This window comes from Crotalus tigris, unplaced genomic scaffold, assembly GCF_016545835.1.
Source record: "Crotalus tigris isolate CLP2741 ecotype Arizona unplaced genomic scaffold, ASM1654583v1 scf7180000017625.6296891, whole genome shotgun sequence".
Taxonomy (NCBI): Eukaryota; Metazoa; Chordata; class Lepidosauria; order Squamata; family Viperidae; genus Crotalus; species Crotalus tigris.
This window is the reverse complement of record NW_024096520.1, coordinates 5769361-5783152: the sequence shown is the minus strand read 5'-3', so window position 1 is coordinate 5783152 and position 13792 is coordinate 5769361.

Here is a 13792-nt window from a genome sequence, read left to right as displayed (position 1 = left end):
AAATTTCCCACATGTTCATAGGCAGGGACACCCAATAATTGTCTTCTTTGTAATGGCAAGAGGAAGAAAGAGGGTTGTATAGCACCCAGAATACAAGACCCAAACCATCCAGCAGGGAGAATATTATATGCAAATGCTCCGCAGATCCAATATAACCCATCAGGAGTGGTCCAGAGGAGGGTATCGTTTTCAGGATCTTTTAGGAAGGCTAGCTCGGGAATTAAAGATAAAGAGTTGTTAGGGACACTTTGATTCGTTTGTGATATCCAAGTATTGTTTTCCCAGGTATTCAAACAGCGCATGAACCCCATAGGTTTAGTTCTCCCACTATGGTTACTCCTTGAGTAACATATATTGCCCACCAGGTTAATGGACATCCTCCAAGTTTCATTATAGGTGTTCTGGTAAGTGAAATTTCCTTTCCATTTCTCAATTTCAGTATAATTAGCTTCTCTAGCATGCCATGGCCATTCATCTCCCATATTGGTTCCCCCACACACGAAGCAATTTCTCAGCATTAACTTCTGAGCAACTTCTTGGGCTAAAGCGATAAACATATTTTTAGCCTTTGGTGGAACAGGGAGACTATTAAATTTTGCAATCTCTTCCTGATATTCCCAATATACTTTTACTGGCTCTGAAGTTAACTTTGTTGAACTCACTTTTACTATAATATACCCATATGGATCTTTTCCTCTTCCATTTATACCAATACCAAAATAATAAAAATTAGTAGAGGGGGTTTCAGATGCCTTGATTTGTAAGCAAATCCGTGTACACTGTTCTGGCTTACAATCTGTTGATACTGAGGCCATAGACAAGTTGAACCCCTGGGGTCCTTTCCTCCATTCCCAAGGGGTCTTAGTGGTATACCAATAAGTGTGACTTGGGGCAAAAGCCACCTGGCCTGTACTTGCAGCGGGCATAGCAACTTGGAATAAATATTTTTCTTCCCTCATATAATCTTTTTCCCACTCAAAGTTACCACACTTCATTCCTTGTCTATTATCATGTCCTTGTCCTATCCTTATAGCTTTACAAGTGTCAAAACACACAGACAGCTTGGTATTTCCTCTTGTGGTATTGTGGGCAACGTATCCTCCCTTAGTTTGGGCTATAGCAAATAACCCTTCTGTTCCAGTAACTCCCCCTTTATATCCATATACATAAATGCTAGCAGTAATTGGACCTACTGCTTTTGGTTCATAGCACTGCATCCCTTGGGCTGTATAACACCTAAAATATTGAGTTTGATTACATACACAAGGTTGCACTTTAGTAGCATTACATTCTGGTTTTAGAGTGTGATATAATAAGGTACTAGTAACTATATTCCCTTGCTTGGTCTTTTTAATACATTCTGTGCACTCTTGGCAGGGTCCGAACTTCGTTGTGGTCTGTTTTGTAGTAACAGTAGTTCTCATCTTTCTAACAGGAGGGGATAAGGGATGGACAGGCTGATGAGTCTGAACAAGTTCTTCCCATAGTACTTCACACAGCCCTTCCCATTCAGGTTGTAAATACTGACTCCTAGTATTGTTACATAGAAAGTAGAGATAATCAGTGCTTTCCCCTTCTGTGCCACAACCACTGTACCACAAGGCCTTCCCTATCCAATGGCACCTTGGGTCTCCCCTGGTTGCATTTTCACACATCTGGGTAATTCCACTCATCCACTCTCTACTTTGATTTTTACAAGTCCAAGCTGGATCTCTCTGGGTTTGCCTTGGTGTTACTTCCAGAGTCAGATTACATCCATATTGAGTAGTTTTCCAGTATTGGAACTCTCCCTTTTGATGTCCCCCACCTTTTAGACAGATAATAGTACTAGTTGCTCTCTTTTCTCTCCGCAGAAAGTGTCTCCTCATAGCCGAAGCTGTCCATATCCACAAGGGAATAGGAGGAAATTCAAAGGAGTCTGGAGAAGCCACTAAAGAGTGACTAGTCAAATAAGTTTTCCCTTCCCACATGGTACAGGTATATTTACCTATAGTCTCCCTGGTTACTTGTAAATATAGAGTACTTTGACACTTACCCCCTTTATTTTGCGTTACCCAGCTTTTCTCCTGACCTACTTGCTGCCAGTTTGGTTGCAACTTAGATTCACACCACCAAATTTTGGGTTCAAAGATCCAGTTCATGGGACAGTGTTCACTCTCTTTGTCATTATAACACCGAATTTGTGTCCAAGTTCCATTATGTTCAAAGATTCTAGGCGGCTCAATCCATAATTTTCCCCCAATCGCCACTATTGTCATATTCAAAAGGATATAAGTCATTGTTTTTTTAACACCAGTTTCAATGGTTCTTTTTGAAATGCTTTCCATGTTTCCGACTCCTCAAGATTAGCCTTCTTTACTCGGGTATAATGAGTCCAACCCTTTTCTTGTGTTCGAATGGCAGTGTCTGTGGTCAATAACACCAAGAACGGTCCATCCCACTTTGGTTTGAGGGAATCATCTTTCCACGTCTTTATCCACACTTGGTCTCCGACTTCTATGGAGTGGACTTTGAAGCTTAGAGGAGGAGTTTGTATCAAATAGCCAGTTTTTCTGAAAGAATCAAAAGTCTGGGACAGTATTTGCAAGTATTGAATCAGTCCCTTATCTTTACTAGGTAGATTCCCCATTTGTATACCAGCATTTCTTAGTGGCATGCCAAATAACATCTCATAAGGTGAAATCCCAACATCCCTCCTAGGTTGTGTTCTTATTCTAAACAGGGCTATAGGCAAAGTTTTCATCCAATTCATTCCTGTTTCCAAATATAATTTCGTTAACATAGTTTTAATCCTTCCATTCATATTTTCCACTTTTCCACTAGAGGGCGGGCACCATGGACTGTGCAAATCCCATTTTATTCCCAACACATTAGCTATCCCTTGAGTGATTTTTCCGGTGAAATGTTTTCCCTGATCACTATCAATTCTTTGAACAATCCCATATCTTGGTATAATGTGTTCTAACAACAATCTGCTCACAGTTCTAGTAGTTTCATCAAAACAAGGGTAAGCTTCCACCCACCCCGTTAGGTGATCTACAATTACCAACAAATATTTATACCGTCCCACTTGTGGCATTTCAGTGAAATCTATTTGTATGTTTTGGAAAGGGTAGAGGGCCAAAGGCCTTCCTCCCTTTTGTTTTTCTCTCAATTGGTTTCTATTTACTCTTTGACAAATTATACATTTTTGGGTTACTTGTTGCGCTGCAGTGTAAACCTTCACTCCTGCATACCTTTTTAGCACCTCATCAATCAAAGCTTGAGTTCCCCAATGACTCCCCTCATGCAGTCTTTCAAAGATTTGTCTCATGAGGGGATAATTAAGAATTTGTCTTCCATCTGGTAACCACCACTTTCCTTCTTTATCCTTGATTCCTCCTATCTTCTTAATTTTGTCTTCTTCCTTTTCATTAAAGGTTGGGATTTCTTTTATTTTAGCTACATGAGGAATCATGAGCTTGATTTGTTCAATAATTTCACTCATGCCAGCCTCTTTAGCTTCTTGATCTGCCAATCTATTCCCCTTTTTCTCAATTTCATCCCCTTTTTGATGTGCTCTCAAATGTACTACAGCAATTCTATGTGGCAATACAAGGGCCGATAACACCTCCTCCACTAGTTGTTGGTGTATCAGATCTTTCCCCTGACTTGTCACATACCCCCTTTCTTTCCAAATTTTTCCAAAAGTTTGCACCACTCCAAAGGCATACTTAGAGTCGGTGTAAATTGTTAAATTCAATTTCTCTCCCAATATTAAAGCTCTTTTTAGAGCATATAATTCGGCTGCCTGTGCAGACCAATGATTTGGCAATCTACCCCCCTCCAAAAGGGCCCACGTTCCTTCTTGTATGATGGCATATCCATTTTGTCTTTTTCCCTCTACTACTCGTGAAGAACCATCTATATACCATCTTTCCCCTTCTGTTAAGGGAATATCTTGCAGGTCTGGTCTGATCTTCGTTTCTAAGTCTACTATTTCACTACACCAATGTTCAATTTCATCATTTTCAAATGAGCTAGTTTTATTTAGAAATTGTGCTGGATTCAAGGCTGAATCAGTGGTCAGAACTAGGTCAGCATGATCTAATAGCATCCCTTCATATTTCAATAACCTTGAGTCAGTTAGCCATCTCCCTGCCTTTTGTTTCAGTAGAGTTCTTACTTGATGAGGACTACTAACAATTAGTGCCCCTCCCATTGTGATTTTCTCACTCTTTTTCACCAACAAGGCCACTGCTGCTATTGCTTGAATACAAGTAGGCCATCCCTGAGCCACTGAGTCGAGGTTTTCTGACAAATATGCCACTGGTTTCTTTTGCCCCGCCCAATTTTGTGTCAAAATTCCTACAGCCACTCCTCCTTCCACTGAAACAAAGAGGTGGAATGGCTTATCCAAATTGGGAAGACTAAGAACAGGTGCTCTAACCAACAGGTGTTTTAGTTTTTGGAAGTCTTCATCAAGTTCCTTAGTCCACCCAATTTTGAATGGTTTTGTTTGGATCAATTGTTCATATAACTTCTTTGTCCATTTGGCATAATCTTCTATCCACAATCTACAATATCCAATTAACCCTAAGAATTTCCTTAATTCTTTTTGCGTTTTGGGTCTCGATTGCCCCACAATCCCTTGAATTCTTTCAGCACTGATTCTCCTAGAACCTTGACTGATCAAATGTCCTAAATACTTCACTTCTTGTTCTACAAATTGAAGTTTTCCCTTGCTCACTCTCAGGCCTTGTTGGGCTAGAAAGTTTAGCAAGGCAATAGTTCCCTCCTCAGTGTCTGTTTTCTTTTTGCCTGATATTAATAAATCATCTACATACTGAATCATTTTTACGCCTTTTGGCAATTTGAATTTCTCCAAAGTTTGCTCCAACACCTGTCCAAACAAATTTGGGGATTCTGTAAATCCTTGGGGTAATACAGTCCACTGGTATTGTTGTTTTCTTCCAGTGAAAGGATTCTCCCATTCAAATGCGAATAATGTTCTACTGTCTTTGTCCAAAGGACAAGACCAAAAGGCATCCTTCAAATCTATCACACTGAACCATTTGTGTTCTACAGGTATTTTACCCAGAATGGTATAAGGGTTTGGAACCACTGGATGTCTGGTCTCTACTATCAAATTTAAAAGCCTTAAATCCTGTACAATTCTGTAAGTACCATCAGGTTTTCTCACAGGTAGGATGGGGGTATTATAGGGTGACATAGTTCCCTCCAATAACCCATCCTTCACTAACTGGTCTATTACTGGTTGAAGACCTTTTCTTCCCTCCATTGAAATGTTATATTGTTTTTGGCTTACTACCTCAGTTTGGGGCTTTAGTTTTATTTTCAGAGGCTCTATTTCCAATCCACCTCTATTGCCTGGTTGTACCCAAACTAAGGGGTCAATTTTCTGTTCCTTCTCTTCTGTTAGAACATATGCTGTTTCGTTTTTATCAAAACTTATTGTAAGCCCCAGTGCAGACATCAAATCTCTTCCCATAATATTAATTCCTGCTTCAGGTACATATAACAACTTCAGGGTCCGAATTTCATTTACCCCATATTTTATTTTTATTGGTTCCAATTGTTTTACATCAAAAGCCTCCCCTTTTACCCCACTTACTTTAATTTTTGTCTGTTTGTCAAATTTTCCTTCCCTTGGCATCACACACACAGAAGTGCGAGATGCTCCAGTATCCACCAAAAAGGTGTATTCCTGGGTTCCCACCTCCAAATTTATCAAGGGCTCCCGGCGGGAACTCCTAATCAGGGGCCCCTGACTTCCCTAGTAGATGTCTTCATCCTCTTCCATCATCCTATTGATTTGCTCTTCTGAGGCCAGAGTTGGGCATTCTCTTTTGAAATGTCCCATCTTCCCGCAGTGAAAGCAAGTTCCTCTCTCTCTTACCATTCTTCCTCTGGTCATTCCGCCCCTGCTTCTCATTCCTGGTCTTCCTCTAAACTCACTTCCTCTTCCTCTTCCTCGTTCCCAGCCTCGCCCTCTTCCTCTCTCTGGCTGCACTTGCATCACTTCCTTCACCGCAATCGCCATCATCCTGCTTGTCCTTTGACCATCTCTTTTCACTTTCTCTTCCTCTCTATTCACATATATTTTCTGAGCTTCTCTTAACAATACTTCCAGGGATTCTGCAGTCCAATTCTCCCTCTTCTGCAATTTCTTGGCGATGTCTGGCCACGCCTTAGTCACAAACTGAATCTTAACAAGTTGGACATTTAAGGCATCGTCAGGATCCGCCCCTGCGTACTTCCGCAGTCCGTCTTTAAGACGCTGCAAAAAGGTGGCGGGAGCTTCCTCTTTTCCTTGTTCTATATTTATTGCACGTGCCATATTCTGTGTTTTAGGAATAGCCTCTTTCATCCCTTTTATTATTATTGATCTTAAATCCTGCATATTTCTCCTTCCTCTTTCCTCGTTATTATCCCAATCTGGTTTCACCAAAGGATATTTAACAGCCCCCGCATCCTGATTCCCACCAGCTACTATTGGATTCTCTCTTTCCCATACCGCCATAGCAGCTACTCTAATTAAATTTCTTTCCTCTGGGCTGAATAAAATTCCCATTATATTTTGTATTTCATCCCAAGTGTAAATATTAGGGCCTAACAAAGAATCCAATTGATCACTAGCCCCCAGAGGATCTTCTATAAAACTTTTCATCTCTTTCTTAAAGGCCCTTACTTCTGAAGCCTTAAGTGGTTCTTGAACATATGTTATTATCGGAGCTCCCTGAGCATTGACTCCATTTGGAGTTTCCCTCAGGGGAAACTGCCGAACTCTCTCCCTCTCTTCCAACTCTGCTGCCAAATTCTTTTTCACTTCCTCACCCTTATTCCCTATTTCAGAAGAGAAATGGGGTGTTAGTACAGGAATGGGTGGTGTAGGGTATTGGGGGGTCCGATATGGATCCCGACTTTCTGGACTCAAGACAGGCATAGAGGGGCTTGACCATTGTTCTGGGGTTAACTGGCTCACTCCCTCTGGTAATTCTGGATATAATGGTGGTGTTAATACATTTACTGGATGAGGAGGGTTTTGGATATGATTAGGATTATAAGGGGGTGGAATACTCTTTAAGAGATCCCTCCCCTTTTCTTGTTCTTCTTCTTCTTCATCTGTTTTTGTCACGAGAATGTGCTCAGTTGAGTTCCAAAGATCTGGCACCCAAATTAGCGCATAATCTAATTCATTATCTAAACTTTTACATTTCTTTTTCTTCACATAGTTATATAAATTGTGACACTGAAAATAATCTGTGGAGCCATTCCTTGGCCACTCCACATTATCGTCCTCCCACCAAACAAAACAACATAAATTGACCATATCTTCTTTATTCAACCCCAACCTCAAAATGTCCCGGTTATAGGGCGGGGATCCCCATCCAGCTAATATTTTGCCCAAAGGGCCATTCGGGTCAATTTTAAGTTTGGGGTTTTTACGGATCCTTTTAACACACTTTGTCCCTGAATTGGTCGACCCTGTATTTCCCCCCATTTCTTTTATGGGTGCTCAGCCTATCTTGAGTATGTGTGCCTATGTCCCTCCCAGCAACTCCTTCTCAATTCCACACTTCACCGTCTCCGGATATTCAATAATATCCCCTTCACTCACTCCGTCCTGCAGACCTCCCCGAGGTCCCTCAAAAGGACTTCCACCCGGCCCCGTTGCCAGTTCTCACATCCACACACTCTATCCCGACTGCCCTGGACTCTTGTGTTCTGGTGTTTTCAAACCAGTACTCACCAGGGTCTGCGCGCAGATGTTACCCGGTCTGTCTTCAGGCTGTTCCGCACTTTATTCACCCTTCTCCTAATACTCGTCTTTATTAAAATTTTACGGGTTTTCCAAGAGCTCCGCAGTCCTCTGGGTGGTTCCCCTCCTTTCAAAAGGAAAGGGGTGCACCTAAGGAGGACCCCTCAGAGTCCCAGCGCAGATTGGATCCCGGACGAGCCCCCAATTTGTTTGTAGAATTCCTTGAAAGAAATTCAGAGACGAGGTTCGGAGTAGCAGAATAAAGTTTCTTTTATTATCAAAAATCAAGTTTAGCAGAAAAGACGGTTTGCAAAGCGTGGTGGACTTAACCCGTACTCACAAGAGTTGCAGGGAAAAGCCACACCTCCTACAGAAGCGTAACAGCAGTTATACCCCTCCCTATCTCCTCCTATACCTACGTCAGCTATTCCTGACGTGGCAGGTTACAAACCTATCAGACGACACAATTATCCTACCTTACCTCCTACCTTACCATATATGGGTATTCTTTTGTTCTCTACATGTAGACATTCCATACCTAGTTCCAGGCACGTACTCAGGTTTTCCCGCACATGCTCAGTGAGCCTGTTGCTGAGTAGAAAATTTTAAACTTTTCTAGAACCTTCTCATTCAATACCATCAAACATCCACATCTGCCTATCCCAGGTCCTTGGTAAGGGCTCGATAGGTAGACAAAAATGTCAAATCCAGTCTGAACATCTGGCTGACTGTGTCATGATCAATAACAACAACAACAGCAGCAGCAGCAGCAGCAACAACAACAACAACAATAATAATAGAAAGCCTGGTATATTATTCCACATATGCAAAACCTGATCCTGTCAGATTGTGGTTCAAGTTTTTATTCTTTCTGTGCCTGGACAATAAATCTGTCAGTTTCTCCAGGCAGGGTGGAAAAAATATTTCTGGATTAGTTCTAAAATGTAACTAGTGTCTATAAACAGTGACATCTCATTCTTATATGAATCTGACTGAACTGGCTAGATAACATCTTCAGTTCTAACAAAATTGCACACTCCTTCATTAGGTAGTTGCATGAGTTCTGCAGACAGCCCCATTTGCTTGTGCCAAAACATAAAAACATCATGCAGAGTCTGACTCCTATGAAGATGCCCAGGCACTACTCCTCAAGCCTTATGACACTGCAACCTTTAAAATGATGAATGAATTTATGAGATCCCTCCATAAATAAAGCTAACGATTTCACTGAAATTAGTTAGGTTCAAAAGTCCAAACTCAACTTCCATGCCTGATGTAACATTTTTTAAAAAAATCAGCAGACACCGCCATGCTCTGTGCCATGTCTATGGAGCCAGTTTCTTACTTATTTCTATTTATTTTATTTGTTTATTTGCATTCAGTCTTTATTATTCTTACAAATAGCCTGGATCTATGCCATGCAGAGCTTTGAAGATGATACCAACACTTTGAATTGCACCCGGCAATCACTGCAGCTCACGAAGCAGTGATGTAACATGGGCCATTCTAGGGGCCCCAAGAACTGCCTGCACCGCCACACTCTGTATCCACACTCTGTATCCACCTGTAACTTCTGAATGTTCTTCAAGCATTTGAATGCACACCTTCCTCCTCCTATTTTCCCCACAACAACAACACCATGAGGTGAGTTGGATTAAGGGAGAGTGACTGGCCCAAAATCATCTTCCTGGCTTTTATGGTAGGACTAGAACTCATGGTCTCCTAGTTTCTAGCCTGGTACTTTAAACACTAGACCTAATTGGCTGTCATTGCAATTTGCCCATTGTAATATGTAATATTACACAGATGTAATATGGCCATCTTCCAAATTTCTCTTTATCCAAATGGCCCAAATGTTAGCAGTTCCAGGAAAAATGCCCCATCCAAACATAGTCAGTCAATTCAATAATCTAAAAAACACAATAAGAATGAATATCTTCCCAGCATATGCTTTGGCCATGGAAAAGCACAACTAAATTAAATGCACACTGGCACATATTCTGTTTGTGGAAAGCAGTCCATGAGGCACATCCAATCCAGATGCTCCAGCTGTTCCTCCATGGAGTTTCCAATCTTTTTGCTCAAGGCAGGATACTGCTGTCTTCCATGCACCATGAATTATAGTCAGTTATGCAATAGATACATTTGTATATAGGTACATTCCAATACATGGCTATGGAGAATGAAAAGTTCCGTCAATTCCATGGTACTTATTTCCGATAAAAGATGTGCAAAATTGCAGCATAAAATTAGATTCATGAATGAATTTTTATAAAATTCACTAGGAAATATATGGAGAACATTTACAAATCTAATGAGGCACAAAATACACTGGATTGGCTAATTTTGAAACTCACATGCAAGACTATTCTATCTAGATTGTCTTTCAATCAAAAAGGAAGGCCTCCAGACTTCCAGTTTTGCATCGCAGTAAAATGGATGCAGGGAAGGCAGGGCTCTGCCTTCAGTGCCTGATTTCGCACTGAAGTCACCCTGAAGAGGCGATGAAGAAGGAGGGGTGCCTTGTTGATAACAGAGAGATAGTGGTCTTTCCATCTTATCTAAGGAAACCCTCTGCAGCTGCTGACAACTGAAGAACAAAAGCTTTAATTAGCACATTGTAAACAGCATGTTTGAAAGTGGGTGAGAATATTGATACTTTCTTTACTATTTTACAACTGAATTTCCTGGGAAAGGCTCCCATGAAGCTAAAAACCTCCGGATGTGAACAGAAGCGGCATTTTAAATTTTTTTTTTTTTGTAAAAAAAATTTATTTTCAATTTTACAATGCATTACATTCATAAAAATACTTCAGATAAAAAATAAAACAGATTGATACACACAACTTTCGGTATTGCGCATCCATTTCCCCCGAAACCGCATCCAACCTCTAATCTACTTCCCTCTTTCCCTCTTCTTCCTCTTCCTCACTCTCCCCCTCTCCTCCTTCTCCTCAACCTTCCTACTTGCTTCTCTCCTTCTTCCTATCCTCTCGCTCCGGATGCGGTCCAGGGGAAATGCCCAAGCAATTCCTCTCTCCAAATTAAAACATCAATATTATATACAATAAAACTATTTCTACTTATCTGAGCTACTTAAACTTCAACCCATCCTCTCCCCACCCCCCCTCCCCTCACCCCCCTCTCCCCCGACTTCCCAGAGCCAAGTACAGGGTTATACAAAAATATTAAACATAATCTATTTAAGTTTACTAATTATACAATAACCAAAATCATACCAACCCTTAACTCTCTTCAAACTTTAACATCATAAGTTTATAAACAAATTCATTACTCATAAAATAAGTGAAACTTTGTAGTTCCATATTTCTTCTGAACATATTCTATCCATCTTCTCCATACATTAAAATATCTCTCTTGTGAATGGTCCTTTAAATAAGCAGAAATTTTAGCCATTTCTGCTAAATTAGAAACCTTAAATACCCATTCTTCTAAAGAAGGCAGAGAATCCTTCTTCCAATATTGATCCACCAATAATCTTGCTGCTGTTATTAAATTCAATATTAAGATAGTTTCTTTAACATCAAAATCCACAAAAATACCCAAAACTGGGGAGTAAACTTAATCTTCCTTTTAAAAACCTTTTGAATATTCCACCAAATCATAATCCAGAAGGCTTTAATATTTTTACAAGTCCACCAAACATGAAAATAGGTTGCATCCAAGCAACCACATCTCCAACATTTAGGTTGCAGGTTCGGGTACATATAAGACAACTTTTTAGGATCCAGATGCCATCTATAAAACATTTCATAAAAAATTTCCCTCAAATTTTGAGCCTGTGTAAATTTAACATTTCTAATCCAAATTACCTCCCATAAATCCAATGAAATCGGTTCCTGAATATTCTGAGCCCATTTAATCTTTTACTAACTCTGTTTCCGAGTCCAGTTTTATTAACTCATTGTAAATTCTTTTAATATGGGCATATTTCTGATCCTTAATCTGAATTACCAAATTTTCATCTACTAAAGTAATTCCCACTTTCTTATCTAAAGTCCACCTCTGCACTATTTGCAAATATTGAAACCACGATTGTAAAATATTTTCTTGCCTTAACACATCTGAAGACTTTAGTTGCCAATCAGTACCCGACCAAGTAAGTAACTCTTTGTACGAAATGTTATCAAAATTCACCCCCTTAGAAACCCCCTGAATTGCTTGTCCAGGAATCCCCCAAATAGGTATTTTATAATTTAACTTATAATAATATTTCTTCCAAACTCGAAGTAGAGCATTTCTTAAGATGTGTGACTTAAAGACCCAATCTACTTTCTTATCAAAAATTAAGTATGCATGCCAACCATACAATAAATCCCACCCTTCAAGAACAAGAATATTTTTATTTGTTAAATTAAGCCAGTCACTTACTAAAGTTAAAGTGGCCGCATCATAATATAATTTCAAATTAGGTGCTTTAAGTCCACCTCTTTCTCGAGCATCTTGTAAAATCTTAAACGTTACCCTTGATTTCTTCCCACCCCAAATAAATTTATTGATACCCTTCTGCCACTCATCCAAATTAGCATCCTTCTTTAAAATAGGTATCATCTGAAACAAAAAAAGAAACTTTGGTAGAACATTCATCTTTACTACTGAAATTCTCCCCAGTAACGATAGTTGCAGTTTTTGCCAATCATTTAAATCTTTTTGGACTTTAACCCATAAGCGTTCATAATTGTTCTTATAAAATTTTCCATTAGATGTTGTAATATATACTCCTAAATACTTAACCTTATTAACTACTTCATAACCTGTTGCTTCAGCTAAAAAATCTTTTCCCTTCAGAGACATATTTTTCAATAATATTTTAGTTTTATTCTTATTCACCTTAAAACCAGAGACCTGTCCATATTGTACTAAAATTTCAACCAAATCTTTGACCAAATCTGTTGGATGGGATAACGTCACAACCAAATCATCAGCAAAAGCTCTCAGCCTGTAATCAATCTTACTTATTTTTATTCCTTTTAATCTAGATGAATCTCGGATTTTAATAAGTAAAATCTCCATTGTTAATACAAATAACAAGGGGGATAAAGGACAACCCTGTCTTGTACCTTTTCCTATTTTAAATACGTCTGTTAATCCCCCATTAATTATAATTTATGCTGATTGTTGCTGATATATGGCCTTGAGAGCACACAAAAATTTATCTCCAAAGTTCATTTCCTCTACGACTTTCAATAAAAAAATTAAATTTTTTATGGGGGACAGAAATACACAATACTGAAGTGAAAGTAATACAAAGCTACAGTTTTGATAAACTGAGAACTGAGATAATTGTTAAGATTTTCTCTTTGGAAAAAAACAATTGAGATGAAATATAAGAAATCAACCCTTTGTTTTAAGAGTGGAAAATGCACTTTGATTGACATCTAGTGATAGATTTGAGTACAGCACTATAACTAGCCCCTTGGCTGCTTGGTGACTTTCAACTGAAGGGAGAACATCTGGCAATAAAGGAAACTATTTGGTCATATTTATTATCCTGACCTTCTTGGACTATAAATACCCACTGACTTTGGACTTTTAATCTCAAGAGCAAGTGGGAGAGAAAGAAAAAATTGACTTTTGAATACACTGGTTGCATGGAGGTTGAACATTTTGAACACTTAGAACATTGTGAATTACAACCTTGCCTGACTGATAATTTTCAGGATACTTGAGGCAAAGGATTATTATAAAATACTGCCATTAGGACTGGATTATAAAGGCTATTGTAAAGACTAGCAAACAAGAGGAAACTTTGTTCCACTCTTACTGAGACTGGTGACACTAGAGAATTTCTAGAATGATGCCTCAAGAAAAAACAAATACATTTCAGAAGGAAATATTCTCCATGCTACAGCTAATTCATCAAACAATTGTTGCACACAAAAAGGACAGAAAAAGAAATCATAATGAGACTAAAAATAATCTAGATGATATAAATGACCAAATCTCCAAATTGAAGCTACAACTTCAAAGTTCCCAGATAATGACTACAAAGTATGAACAAATAAACCA